Source organism: Sciurus carolinensis, chromosome 18, assembly GCF_902686445.1.
Source record: "Sciurus carolinensis chromosome 18, mSciCar1.2, whole genome shotgun sequence".
Lineage (NCBI taxonomy): Eukaryota > Metazoa > Chordata > Mammalia > Rodentia > Sciuridae > Sciurus > Sciurus carolinensis.
In genome coordinates, this window is record NC_062230.1 from 6,013,601 (window position 1) to 6,026,832 (window position 13,232).

Here is a 13,232-nt window from a genome sequence, read left to right on the forward strand (position 1 = left end):
TGGCCTGTCCAAGGACAGCCTGGTTCAGAGGAAGGCAGGCGGAGAACACAGGTGCAGCTAGGGGCAGGATAGCGCAGCTCTGAGCCTTGCTGAGGAGGCCCAGCCCTCCCTCCCCAAGCAGACTGAGGGTGGGGAAGGGCAAGAACTGGTGGCCATCCCATTCCCTACAGGTGCCCAGGCCTGGGCGACATGTCAGGAAAGCCGCCATAGAGATCTGAGCCAGGATTCTGTGTGACCTTGGGCAGCTGGACCAACCTCTCTGGACCCCTCTGTAAAATCAGGAGGCTGGAGTGCTGAGTTTTCGGTTTCCGCACCCGATGATGTCTGCTTGAATTCTGCGGTGGGTCTGGATGTGGGTGCTCCCGCCTCCCCCACTTGTTCCCTCCCTGTGACCCTTTCCGAGCTGCAAGTCCAAGGCTGGTGGCTTTGGAGAATTTTCTAGGACCTCGCGAGCCATCTCCTCTCTTCCCGGAGGCAGTCAGCTGGACGTCATCAGCTGGAGGTGGCATGGAGCGACCAAGGCCACAGGCTTGTGTTTGCTACCCGATTCCAGTGGGCCTGGTGGGCAGTGGGGGCCCAGGGGAGTGCTGCCCATCTTCGGGGAGCGGGGCCGAGTCCTTGAGAACCACTCTTCGCTTCTCTAACTTGGCGCTCAGGACCACGTGCAGGGCGAAGGCACTCATAAAAATGTGTGCGGATTCCTGCCCCGGGCCTCTTGCACGGAGCTCCCTCTGCCTGATACAGTTAAGAGGCCACTGCTGTGGACAACCCAGGAAGGGGTGGGGACAGACCAAATCTCCCCCTAAGCAGGTGGACAGAGAGGGCTGGGGTGCTTCCTGTAGCCTGGGTGGCCAGGCTCTGGGGAGCTCCACAGGGCAGGCTTCAGCACCCATCTGAACTGGAGACCCCAAGGCACCGGTTCAAGCCAGGAGACCCTCTCAAAGTGGAGGAGGACTTCAACACAGCAGACGCCTCCACACCCAGGGCGTGGACAGCCTGCAGCCTGGCAGCCGGGCCTCTTCCTTCTCGGGAAGCACTAATCCCTCCTGAAAAACACGTTCTGCGGAAGGAGGCCAGAAAGGTCTTCTCCTTCCTGAGCTACAGCTTCATCTTTTTCTCTTGGCAGACCCAGCAGAACCCACACCGCCAGAGAAATAATCCTGTAATGATCCCCATGGGTCCACGGGAGGGGGCTGCTCGTGGGACCCTGACCCCCACCCTCCCTCACTCCAAAAAACAAAGGGTTTCTCAAAGGCACCCCTGAGGGCTGGCACTGGGGTGAAAAGTCTCTCTGAGCCTCAATGGGAACCAAGTCCCTTCCCTAGAAATGTGCCGAAGGCCACTTAGCAAAGAGTCACTATGAATAAATCTGAAAACAGAGAGACATGTGACAGGGAGCATTTGGACAGAGAGCTGAGCACATGGTCTTGTCACAGGAGAGGAGGCATCTCCAAAGAAGGGTCCAAGGAGTTTCCGGAGAGAAAGGGGAACTCCATCAGGACCGGCAGGGCTCTTGGCATCCAGCACCTGCCAGTCGAAGGCTCGGCAGCTTTATTGAGGAGCGTGGGTTCACGTTCAAGGGAGAATGGGACAATCTCAAGAGAGAGACGCCTTTTGGGGGGTAAAGCAAGGAACACTCTTTTAGCAGAGGCTGAGGGTCACCTTGAGAGTGGCAGACACATTTTGGGTTTCCTGGCTCCTCTTTTAAAGGTGAGGGGTGGGTTTGGGAAGGTATGTGGAAATGATATCTGTCTGCTGACCTCAAGAAGGTTTCTTGTGGTCTGGTCACTCTCAGGATCCTCAGGCTGACCTGGTTTTCATTATCTGATCAGTAGGTAGTGCTAAAAATATGCTAAATCATAGGATCCTCAAGATAGCATATCTCTCTTTGCTTAATCTATTTATTGGGGGCTTAATTAATAGTGGATTTACAGATTTCCCAGGAATTTGGGAATAACAGGCCTGGAAGAGAGACTGGCTTACAGAGTGATAGGTCTCAAAAAGTATGCAGAGTTTCTGAATTAAGATCTATTTTCCACTGGGCACAGTGGCGCACATCTGTAATCCCAGTGGCTTAGGAGGCTGAGGCAGGAGGATTCCAAGTTCAAGGCCGGCTTCCACAACTTAGCAAGGCTCTAAGCAACTTAGTGAGGGTCTAAGAAACTTAGTGAGACCCTGTTTCAAAATAAAAAATAAACAGGATTGGGGGTGTGGCTCAGTGGTCAAGTGCCCCCTGGGTTTAATACCCGATATCCCCTCCCTCCAAAAAAAGTATGGGATAGGATGTGTGTAGGTTGTATGCAAATATTACTCCATTTTATATAACCAACTTGAACCTCCTTGAATTTTAGTATCTACAGGTGTTCCTGGGACTAATCTTCTGAGGATATCAAGGGACAACTATATATAAATATGACAACTGAAAACATGAGGAGTGAATTTAACTTTTCTGTCTTTACAAACCGCCTGTGACTTTATTTGTGATATCATAGTCTTTTTTTTGAAGGGTCCCCAAATGTGCATATATGCAAATATGCATATAAATATGCATAGGACCTCACAAAAGCTGCTCTGGTCCTTTTGGGGTCCTTTGGGGAATAAAAGTCCCCCCCACCTCCTGTCCCTCTCCAAGTTCACCCAGCTGGTTATTTCTCCTGTCCCAGTGTTTACCTTTGTTAATCCAAAGTAGATTGAAGGGAAATGAATAACATAGATATTCCTACTTCGTATCATACTTTAAAATAATCCCGTAATCTCTTCTAAGGGGGATTAGATGCTCATGTTGTAAAAGACTGGACAGATGTGGTTTAGCTCCTTCAAAGGGAAACTTAAGTCAGCGGGAGATTCACAGATTGATGGGCCACCCTCAATGAACTCCCAGTCATGGACTGTGTGCAAACAAAGCTGCTGGGGGGGACGTCCCAAACTGGAGCCGGGGGTTCCAGGCAGATGTTGTGTTAAATGAGACCCTGAGAGTCTCTGGGGGCAGAGGCCTGTCGGTGAAAAGGTCTCAAGGTTGGGGTTTGGACAGAAAGGGACTTGGAAATCTGGAATGCCTTGGGGACTTGGAAATCTGGAATGCCTTGGGGAACATTACGTCAACTCAGTGTCCCCCCCTGGGGACAGGGTGTCATCACTTGGTTTTTCTGGACTCCACACCCAGCCCTGATGGTGAGGTTGGCATATCTCCTTGGGTTCCTTTGCTCAGATGTGCAGGGGGAGCCCAGAAGCCCTGTGACTGTCCCAGGTCAGCCCTTGGCCTGCTGGGTGCAGTGCAAGACACCTCCAGAGGCCTCGGTTTCTCCAGTTAGGACAGGTGGGACCCAGGTGATACAAAGATAGCGTGACACCTGGAGGTCCCTAAGTTTCCAATCCCCTAGAATCTATCAGCTAGTCTCCAGTGGGACAGAGGCTATTCCTCGTGTATAATATGGGAACTGTGGTCCCCACCTTTGGGAATTGTGTAAGGTTTTCTTGGTGATACCAGGTACTGCACTAAGGGTGCTTAACCATTGAGCCACATCCTCAGCCCTTTTTAAAATGGTTTTATTTCAGACAGGGTCTTGCTAAGTTGCCTAGGGCCTCCCTAAGGCTGAAGCTGGCCTCAAATTTGTGATCCTCCTGCCTCAGCCTCCCAAGTTGCTGGGATTACGCACCTGGTTTGTGTGAGGTTTTCATTCCATCTCTGGTTCTCCATGATCAGTCTGTATTGGTGTCACCAGGAGGGCTTGGGACAGCACAGGGGGCAGGGCCCCACCCCCAGGGTTTCCAAGTCTGTCGCTGTAGGAAGGGACCTGAAATTTGGCCTTTCTAACAAATTCCCAGGTCTTGCGATGCTCCTGGCTTGGAGACCACACTCTGAGAATCACTGGAAGTGACTTGAAAGTGAGATGAGTCTCCTGGAGAGGTCAGCCCCCGAGGCCAACTTCCCTTCCTGCTGAGTGATTGCTCGGAGGCACACAGCAGGTGCTATGTGCCATCTGAACCGTTAAGATGAGAGCCAAGCAGCCTTCTCCTCAGAAGCCCTTTCACTACGGTTGCCATGGCAACAGCCAGAGCAGCCAGGAGATTCGGGGAACAGAATCATGGGGTCCTTTGCTGTATCTGGGAGAGAAGGTCAAGGTCCTGGCCTAGCTGCACGTGGATGAAAATGTGGAGGGAAGAAAAGGAGGAAGGACGTGGCTTTCAAAGTCTCCCCTTACCTGGGGACACCCTCCCTTCCCTCCAAACTTGCCCTGGCGCCTGTGTGCAAACCAGGGAAGGGTTTCAACCCCGATTGCATAACGGAGACAGGAACAAAGGGAAGGGGGTGGCGCGGGAGGATCAGGGGAGCAGCAAACAGGAAAGAAGGGTCCCAGGGCCTTGAGACTCACCAGTCACGAGGCTGTTCACGCCCATTAACCCAGTGAATCCTCGCCCAAGCCGAAGGGCCCCAGGATCCGCAAGGTCACACAACTGGCTTGGCCTTGGCTTAGCCCAGATAGGAAACCTGATCAGCTGTGGCTAAAGGCCCTGTTTATTCTTTCATCTCGGGACGGCCTGTTTGAAATTGTTGAACTTTGGGCATGGTGGCCAAGTCCCAGGTGTGTGGGGGTGGCAGGGAGGCAGGGACGAAGGTCTGGGGAAGTTATTTTTAATACTGTAGGGAATCAGGCTGGTCACCAGTCTGGGTTTTGTCTGGACAGCAACAGCCGGCTCCTCTCTCTGCTCTCAGGTTCAGATCCATCCAGCCACCCCGCGACACTCACCCCAGCCCCCAGCTCTGACTTCAAGCAGCAGTGCTCGGATTTGAGCATGGATGAGTGAAGTTTATTTAAAATTTCCATTTCGGCCTTGCCTCCAGAGATTCTGCTCTAGTGGCTGGGGTAGGGGTGCCCCATGATGATTCTGCTGCAGATACAGGTGGCCTGCTGATGGTCCCTGGACTCATCCGGGGTACTGCTTCCCCCGAACTTCCTCTGGAAGCCCCCAGGTTTCAGTAACTTCTGGTTCCAGTCCCTCAGCTGCCGATGCCTGGGAATTCCAATTTAACCTGGCCCCACAGCACTGCCAACAGACAGCTCACCTAGCTGCCAGCAGGGCCACACTCTGGCTTGGTAAGCCTGGCTGTCAGGGCCTTTGCTGTATCTCTGGGGCTCCATTTGTGGTGAACGAACTTCAGGGTGCACCAGCCAAATGGAGCTGCTCCACTTCTCTGCCTCAGTCTCCTCATCTGTAAAATGGAGATGAGATCACAGGCCTATCAAAGTGCTTCAGGAAGTTCAGGGCTCTCCTAGGTACAGGTCAGACATAAGACTGGGCCAGGGGTTGAGGTCAGGGCAGTGAGTCTCAGACCCACCTCCTTCCTCTCCTCTTTGACAGTAGCAAGGCTGCTTTCCACCTGCTGTCACCCATCTAGCCTTTGGTTATCATCTCACATCTCAGAACCCTGGCAGGAGGACAGGGACAGATTTCTGCTGCCCCATTTTGATGATAAGGAAACTGATTTCTTACCCAGGTCAGGGAATAAAGAGCTTTGGCCAAGGCCAGCTATCTGATTAGCAGACTAAGTGGAATTTGGCTCCTGATCTCCAGATGGAGATTCTTTTTTTCTGAACTTTGGTAACTGACTTGTCCTTGCCCTGCAGGGTCACCCTAGCTCTGTGGATGGATTCAGGAACTCTGTAAACTCACTCTAACGGAAACTGACTGTAAACTCACTCAAACTCATTCTAACAGAAACTCCAAGCAAAACAGCCAGGTGGACGCTAAGCTCAGTGACTCAGAGTGCATCGAGGACGGGGACGGCATGTGTGATATCTGCAGCATTCTCTTTTCCGGTGTTAGGGGTTGAACCGAGGGCCTTGAGCATGCTAGGTGAGCTCTCTACCCATGAGCTACACCCCCAGCATCCACATCCCTCTAGTATCCATGGAGAATGTCAACCCAGTCCCCACAGGCATGCTGATCTGGGGTCATTTTTTTCTTCATACGTAAGGAGAGATCACCCCATCTTGGCTCCACTGGGTATGAGCTCCTGCTAAGGCAGAGGGTTGGGTAGCATGATTTTGGAGGCCTGAGTCCAAATGCAACAGGAAAGAGTCAGCCAAGTGGAACAGGGTCCTAAAGCTCTCAGCTACGGGAGCTGCCTGGTTGGGAATGTGGAGAGCTTGCAGCGTGGGTAGTGAGATGCTGGGCAGATGCTGCCCCGGGGGCTGGGGGGGGTGCCCCGGTGAGCCAGCCCCCAGACCCAGCCACTGATGAGGACAGGCTCTCCAAGGACACAGTGAAGTGGAAGGGTTGGAAGTGTGGGGAGAACCCACTGAGAACCCACTGACGGTAAACAGGCTGAGTCACCGTGTAAACACCCACTGGTTGGGCACCTTGGGACAAAGCCCGTCAGGTGACTGAGCCTTTATGCATTCATCTGTCAAATGGGATGCTAGTGTTTCATTTGGAGAGATTTGCAGTAACCGGGGTACCAAGTTAAGCACAGTACTTGGGATCTAGTTGGTGTGTAACGGATGGCAATCAGGGTCCCACCCTGCCACAAATGGAAGCACATCCAAAGAACTCAGTAAACGTTCGGTTTTACAGACTAAGGAAAAGCTTTGAAGGACTGAGGTGGTGAAAAGCTACTGCTATGGGTCAGGTGGCTTCGTGGGATGCTACTGGCCCAGGCAGGGCATCGTAGTGCACACTATAATCAGAACTTCAAGGCCGGCCTGGAAACTTAGCAAGACCCTGTCTCAAAAGTTTAAAAAGGGGGATGGGGATATGGCTCAGTAGTAGTGTGCCCCCGGGTTCCACCCCAGTACTGAAAAAACAAAACAAAACACCTGTCCCCAGGGCCAGGGATGTGGCTCAGTGGCGGAGTGCGTGCCTAGCAGGAGCAAGGCCCTGGGTTCTGTCCTCTGGCTTCTCAGTCCCTGAACTTTGTCCCTGCTGTAGGTGCCCTGAGTTTTAGGCTGACATTTAGGAGAGCTGGGGCAGGGGCTGTACCACCTGCAGCAGAAAAGGCCTCCCGCCCTGATGGCCCCCAGGCCTTCCCACGATCATGCTCTGTCCAGTCATCCTAAAGCGGCCACATGCGCACCTGCCCTGGGTCAAACCTCTTCGTCCACTGCGTTCTGTGAAGACAGCAAACACAAGGGACATGCAAACACACGGAACCCAGGACAAGCTACAAAGTCCCTGTCCTGCAATCACTCACCTAATGTCCTGCCGTGGTCACTGTCCAGTCCCCCAGCTGGGCTTTCCCCCAGGTCTAGCCTCTAACTCCAGCCCCTCCTTCCTGGCGGAGGGGTGTCCCTGTCCCTTTGGTTTCTTTCACCCAAACCCAAGTTCCTTAGCTCCAGCCCGTTTTTCCTGAATCTTCTGTGCCTTCACCCAACAACTGCCTCTGCTGCTTGCATTTGCTGGGACTTTGGGTGGGTGGGGAGGTATACAGTGGAGGTGGCTGGCCGAGATTCCAACACTCTGGGAATAATTTAATGGAGGAAATACTCTGGGCTGAACTCCACAGAGCCATTACGGTGGGAGCCATTACTTTCAGCCAAGGGATCTGAGTGACTTTTCAGAGGGAGGAGTGTGGGTCAGATACGCACATGTGAACATGGAAAGCAGCCACATCCCAGCTGACTCAGAGGGTGAAAGAGCACAACATTTACAAGGATCTGTCCAGCTTCACTGGAATGTAGAGATTGTGGATGAAGTTATGAAGGTCATGCCGGAAAGACAGGTTGGCAACAGATTTCAAATGTCCTTGTACTCCCAGGCCTAGGATCCGTTCCTTCCACAAGCTTCCATAATGAACCTGCCACGAGAAGCATGAATTTAGCAGCCAACCTGGAGAGGAGCAGAGAGTTGTCCAAGAGCCTTGGAGGAGGTCTCTGGAAAAAGCTTGCTAACACCAGACCCATGGAGAAGTTGAAGATCCATTTCTTTTCTTTTTTTTTTTTTTTTTCTTGGCAGTGCTGGGATCGAACCCAGGGCCTTGTGCTTGCAAGGCAAGCACTCTACCAACTTGAGCTATATCACCAGAAGATCTGTTTCCTTTAAATAGTACCAGAAAGAACCAGTAAGCACCCCCACCACCACCACCACCAAAGAGGAGGGCTGCACAGGAGTCCCCTGTGCAGTCCCCTGGGCTTCTGGGGACGGTTGGCTCTGCTGTAGGCACCAGGTCCAGCATGACAGCAATGTCGGGACTGCTTGTTGACCTGACTTCTATGCCCCAGCTTCAGACCAGGCAAAGAAAACATTTGGAATGCAAATGTCATCAAGTTCAGTAATGAAAACACAAGGCTTCAGGTTGGGGACAGAGGTGGGGGCAGGGCCAAAAGAAGGGCAAAACAAGGACGCAAATAAATATACACAGTCACTGCCAACGGTTTATGGATCAAAAAGTAAAGGTCTAAGGCTACTGCTTCAGTTATCAAGATGACTAACAGAGAAACTAGGTTTGTAATGTTGAAAGCTGTGGGCAAGGGAGGAGCCTAGAGGGGTAAGTGGCCTAACTTGTCATTAGCAAAACTCAAGAGATTGCATCCAAAACATCAGGCCCGAAAACCCTGATTTATTCACCTGGAAATAAGGGCCAGAGGAAAGTGCAAAACAGGGTACGAAGTTATCTTGCCCAGTCGGGTGTGGGGCTGCTCATCTGTAATCCCAGCAGCTCTGAAGGCTGAGGCAGGAGGATCAAGAGTTCGAAGCCAGCTTCAGCAAATTAGCAAGACCCTAAGCAACTCAGTAAGACTCTGTCTCCAAGTAAAATATAAAAAGGGCCAGGGATGTGGCTCAGTGGTTAAGCGCCCCTGGGTTCAATCCCTGGTACCAAAAAAAAAAATTTAGCCTGCCTGGGCATCGAGGAGTAAGGAAGGGGAACTGGCAGAAAACGGTTGTCTGGAACTCCATAGGTATGATTTCGACTTGAGAAACATGAAGTTTATAGTCACTGTTTAGGTATTGGGAGCCAGTGCAAGAGTTGGTTCTTGGGTTGTGGTCAGGGTTGCTGGGATACATAGAAAGAAAGCTGGGATGCCACCCAGGGATGCAGGGCCTGCTGGGCATGAGCAAGGCTCTAGGTTTCTCCCAATCCCAGCAGTAAAAAAAAAGTTCTTATGTATTTGCCTTAGAATAAGTAGAACATTTACAAAGTACACCATTTGGAAGATACGAAGAGTATACAGAGCGAAGTTTCTCTTACCTGTGCTCTGTTTCCCAGTTCTCTGGGGATAACCCTATTTTCCACTTTAAAAAAAAATTAATTTCCAGACATTTTATGCACACACAAATAAATATACACAGCATGTTTTACATTCTTCCCCTACATCTGACCACTGATGCCACCAAGCGTAGCATCCTATATCGACTGTTCTGAACCTTGTAATTTTTTTGAGGGGTGGGGTACCAGAGATAGAACCCAGGGGTGCTTAACGACTGAGCCACATTCCCAGCCCTTTTTATTTATTTATGTATTTTTATTTTGAGACAGGGTTTTGCTAAGTTGCTCAGAGACTCACTTAAGTCGCTGAGGCTGGCTTTGAACTCACAATCCTCCTGCCTCAGAGTCCCAAGCTGCTGGGATTACAGGCGTCCACCATCACGCCTAGCTCTGTATTTTTATTTTATCCATTTTATCTCTGAGATTAATTTATATCAGCAGTAAGCCTCCTTGTCTCTTTTATAGTTGGATGATATTCATGTAGCTCCACCAATTGAGTATCTTTAAACTTCTGGATTTGGTCATAGTTAAAAAATGTTATCTCAGCCAAGATTTTATTTATTTTTTCTTGGTACTGGGGATAGAACCCAGGGGTGCTTAACCACTGAGCCACATCCCCAGCCATTTTTTTTTTTTTTTTTGTATTTTGTTTAGAGACAGGGTCTTGCTGAGTTCCTCAGGGCCTCGCTAAGTTGTTGAGGTTGGCTTTGAACTCTTGATCCTCCTGCCTCAGCCTCCTTGTGTATGCCACGGTGCCCAGCTGATTTGTCTTTTTCTTATTAATTAGTAGGGGATCTTCATTAGGGCAACCAGTCCTTTGACAGTAGTTGAAATATTTTCTCCTAGTTTTCCATGTCTTTTTTTTTGGCACTGGAGATTGAACACAGGGCACTTTACCACTGAGAAGTACAGTGCAAGTCCTTTTCATTTTTTTACTTTGAGACAGGGTCTCCCTAAGTTGTTGAGGCCGGACTGAACTTTTGATTCTCTTGCTTCAGGCTCCGGAGTCACTCAGATTCCAGGTGTGTGCCTCTGCTCCCCACTTACTTGACGTTTGACTTGGCCGGTCTTTTGGTACACATCAGGTTTTTAATTTTATGTAAGGTGGATTTCTCAATCTTCTCATTTATGGCCTTTAGGGCTGGTGTCATCGCGGAGAAAAGCCTCTTTGGAGATTATGGACACAAATTCTCCATGGGCATTTTGAGATTTCTTTTTTCCTTCTCCTTTAAAGAAAACCATTCAAGTATTTAATCCATCCAAAATTTATGAGTGTATCAGGTAAGGTGTGTATTCAATCTATCTTTTTTTCCCCCAGCTTCCTAGTGAGAGTGTGCTTTTGGAGAGGGTGTGTCAGGGAGGGACAGAAAGGCAGGGCAGTGAGCAGGACTGGAAAAGAAGCACGTTCCCTGGCCAGGGAGAGCAGGAGAAACTGGATACAGTCAGGAGCTGCTGAGATCATCCCGGTGAAAGGTGACCCAGGTAGGCCTGCTCCAGAGGAGGGGTAGCAGGAAAGGTGAGGAGATCCTGGGGTAGGATCCACAGGATTCAATTACTGATTCATGGGGAAATAACGAAAGAAGTAAAATGCCTGTTTCCTGATGCTTCCTCAGTGATGCTGTTCCTTGCAGAAAGAAGAGACCCCTGTCCTTAAGAGTTCTGGCTTGGGGGAGGGTGGGACAAGGAATCAAAGTTTAAAGAATCAGCTGGACATCTAGGAGAGACTCCAGCAAGGTGTTGAAAAGGTGGAACAGAATATCAAATATCTGGAAAGTGGGCTTCTCCAGCCACTCTCCAGGGCCTAGTTTAGGAAGTCCAGGAGCTCACTGTTCAGTCCCTTAGTTGGCCATGGTGTGAACCACCCTGAAGGTTATTGCATTCACCAAACCTGTAGGAGGGAGAGGTTCAATGGGGGGTGGGCCTGACTGGATCCTGGCTATAGCAAGCCCAATACTGGTTATTACTGTGGTAATTATCCCCTTTTTATAGGGAACTTAACCATTTTCCCAGTATTTGGTTGTTGGTTGATGGGACGGGTTTATAAAAGATGGAGAAGGGACTCAGAAGAGAGCTGCTCACTGTTCCAAAAGGAATTCATAGAAGACCCTTTAACCGTAAGGACCGCAGCGGCTTACATTTCTAGAGCACTGAACTGGCGTGGGTGGTCCTGGTCGAGTCCTCCTTAGCACCGCGCTAAGTCCTTTAGGAACACAATCCTGCCACCCAGGCAGGAACCAGCAGGAGGCTCAGGGGGCTTTCCCCTTCCAACAACAGCAACCAGACTTGGAACGCTCTGCGCCCTCCCCGCCTCGTGGATCCCGCCCTCGCCCCTAGCCCGGCCGATCGCCGCCCCCGAGAGGGGTCGGCACTCAAATCCCGACCCTCCGCTGTCAGGCCGAGGCACCCAGCACCTCAGCCTCGCCATTTTCAGGTGAGGAAAATGAGCGCTGCAGAGCAGGTCATGCCGCGATCGCACATGAGCGGCAGTCTGGAGCAGGAGGCCACAGAGGGCGGCGCACGGCCACCGCCCGGCGGCGACCCACGAGCGGGTGGGCAGCAGACTGGGGCCACAGCAGCGTCAGGCGCGGGAAGCCGCCGCCGCCGTCCGCCGGAACTGAGTGACGGGCTCGGGGGCGGGGCTGCCGGTCGAGACCCGAGGGCGTGGCTAGGCCGGGCCGTACCAAGAGCTCGGTCCCGCAGGGGGGAAGCGGGAGGAGGGCCCGCCTCGGGAGCGCGTGCGTCGCTCTTCTGGGCGGAGCCGCTGCCGCGGCGGCCACGCCCCCGCCCCCACAGCTGCGCCCGCGGTGGTAGCGTCCCAGTGGTGCGGGCCTGCGTCCTGCCCAGGTGCCCCGGAGAGCTGCCGGGCCGCCCGCGGTGAGTGCTCAGTATAGCGCGCGTGGGGTGGACAAGGTCCGGGCCTCGGGGGCTCGGGGCTGCCGGACTCCTCTGCCCGCTGCGGCCTCCGGGCCCTCGGCGCTGGATGGGCTCGCGGGCCGGGTCGTGGCACCTCTGCCCTGACGTTCGCGCGGAAGGCGCGGCTCCCTCCTCGGCCCTTTCCCGGCTGACCCTTTCCCTCGGGTTGACCTCACTCCGCCGCTTCCACAGCCCGCGCCGAGAGCGCCCGGGCTGTCGGCTGAGGCTCGGGTCTCGGCCTCTGCGGACTCGGGCTCCGACCCGCGTTCTGCCCTCGGGCTGAGCCACTTTCCCTCTCCAAGCCTCAGTTTCCCCATTGGTACGATGGGGCGCGGGAGGCAGCAGACTCTGGGGAACGCGGATGGGATCCTCATCTGACCCTGCAGCATCAGGTGGGCTCGGTGCAGGGCTCCTGGCATCGCCCGCCGAGCATCCCGGGGGCAGTCCCCCTCTCGCAGCAACCTGAGCGACCGCTGCGACACACCGGTGCCCCACTCTCCTGGGGAGCCCTGACACCCTTAGCTCGCGGGAGCAGCTGAATGGGACGTTGAGGTCTGTCGAGCGGCCGCGGGTGGGGGTTTCGAGGCACTGACCTCGACCTTTGGCTTTTCATTTCTAAAGGCGAGTCACCGTTGTGTAAGCTAATGACCCATACTGAGGAGTTCGGGGCCCTTTCGTTGAAGGCGACCGCCGCCTGTCTTAGACCCATCAAGCTGCAACCTTTCAAGCTAAAGAAGAATAAATAGTAGCACAAAAGGGAGACCCCACTGGCGTGGTGGTCCTGAGTTTGAGACATGGCCCCGTGATGATACAGAACTTGACTGAGCTTCTGCTTTAGTCTTTGCTGACACAGGCTGCTGCCCCCACAGGGTTGGGGTTTTGAGGATCAAGACAGGGTTCCAGAGAGTAGTATTGAGAACTGAAATGTTCTTTGTAAGTGGAGCAGCTATCTAAACCTCTGGGATCTGGTGTCCTCACCATACAGTCCTGTAATTCCTTTGGCCTGTTTGTGGAGAAGGCATTGGGTCATTAGCTACACAGAGTGGTGGTGGAGAAACAGTCCAGAAGGTCAGGTTAGCCAACGGTAGCATTCATAGAGGCCACTTTCTTCTTT

At 52.5% G+C, this 13,232-nt stretch overlaps 1 protein-coding gene and 1 long non-coding RNA gene across 5 annotated transcripts in view; one reads left to right on the forward strand and one right to left on the reverse strand.

The window, feature by feature from the left end:
* Positions 1–4,833: 4,833 nt before the first annotated feature.
* On the reverse strand, positions 4,834–11,807 carry LOC124970028 (uncharacterized). Of its 2 annotated transcripts, XR_007106064.1 has the most exons (4): positions 11,341–11,807; positions 10,253–10,431; positions 7,587–7,795; positions 4,834–5,212 (listed from the first exon to the last, which is right to left on the reverse strand). It is a non-coding gene; the product is annotated as an uncharacterized LOC124970028 (long non-coding RNA). The 2 variants fall into 2 exon arrangements; XR_007106065.1 differs by lacking the exon at positions 10,253–10,431.
* Positions 11,808–11,969: 162 nt separating this feature from the next.
* LOC124970025 (NADPH--cytochrome P450 reductase) overlaps positions 11,970–13,232 on the forward strand; it is a 49,547-nt gene continuing 48,284 nt past the window's right edge. Inside the window, exon 1 of one of the 3 annotated variants that reach the window (XM_047533053.1) lies at positions 11,970–12,079. The gene's annotated coding sequence lies outside the window, so the exon portion shown is untranslated. Of the gene's footprint in view, positions 12,080–12,105; positions 12,511–13,232 lie in introns of those variants that run through there. The other 2 variants (XM_047533051.1, XM_047533052.1) reach the window with 2 other exon arrangements.